Here is a 1,202-nt window from a genome sequence, read left to right as displayed (position 1 = left end):
TTGAAAAGAAAGAAAAGGGTGGTGTTACAGTTCTCTGTAGGATTCAGGACTTAACTTGCACAAAAGGTTGCTTAACCAAGATTTATTAAATAAAGCAAACCCTCATCATTTTTTTCCCTCCTATCACTATGCAATTTCTGAACGAAGAAACAGAATAAGAGCGTTGTTTTGACTTAAACCGGTTTAGACTTCAGTTCACAGATTCCACCTCATTTGAGGATTTAATAGCAGCTGGAACATCTAATATTAACAAAATAACCAAGCGTTTCCTACAAAAAGTGAATGAAATGGTAACTAAAAGGTAATACGTTCCATTATGTGGTAGAAACGCAGTCTAATAAATCATAACAATAGGTGATTTATTTAATAAGAATTTAAAGCATTTGTATTGTACTTCTGGAATACTTTCAATAAAAAAACTGTTAGGCAAATATATCTACTTCTACTTTGATTGTTCTTCCTCTAATCTTTAAAATCACTGGAGCTGTTTATTAAAGGAATTACTCTCACCTGATTAGAACAGGTAAAATTAGCATCGGTAATTTAAACGTATTTCCTAAACTTCGAGAAGCCAGTGAGCAGTGCAAGAAGCTACAACCCGTTTTGTTAATGCGACCAGAGGAGCACCAAGAGCAAATATATATTTTGCGTTTATTGAGGAAAAAGAATAAAAAAAACCCCTAATCAGAGAATTATCCTGACGCCAACCCAGCGAACGCTTCGTTACAAGAGCTAACAAGTTACAAGAGCGAGTAAGGTAAGTCAAGCAGCTGCCAACAGCCCACGGGGAGGACGCGGGGCTGGTGCGCGGGGGAGGGTGCGGGGGTCCCGCGCAGCTGCTCGGCCTCGCTAACGCGTTCGCGCTCGCACACGCCGCCCCCACCGCGCACGGACTGCGCGTGGTTCTGTCGCACAGAGGAGGCCCGGCAGGGACAAACCCTGAAGAGAAACCAGCGCAACACCAGCCCGCGCCATCGCGGTGTCTCCCGGCCCGCCCCGCAGCCCCACACCGCCCGCCCGGCCCCGCCGCCGCCCGCGCTGCCCCGCGGCACCTCATAGCGCTCGGCGCCGCTCCCTACGGAAGCCGGAGCCCAGCCCAGCGCCGTGCCCAGCCCCAGCCCGTCCTTCCTGGGCGGGCTCCGCAAGGCCGCAGCGCAGCCTGGCACGGCCCCGCCCCGCCTGCCGCCAACCTCTCGCGGGGA

This window comes from Falco naumanni, chromosome 7, assembly GCF_017639655.2.
Source record: "Falco naumanni isolate bFalNau1 chromosome 7, bFalNau1.pat, whole genome shotgun sequence".
Taxonomy (NCBI): Eukaryota; Metazoa; Chordata; class Aves; order Falconiformes; family Falconidae; genus Falco; species Falco naumanni.
Note: the sequence above shows the minus strand (reverse complement) of the source record.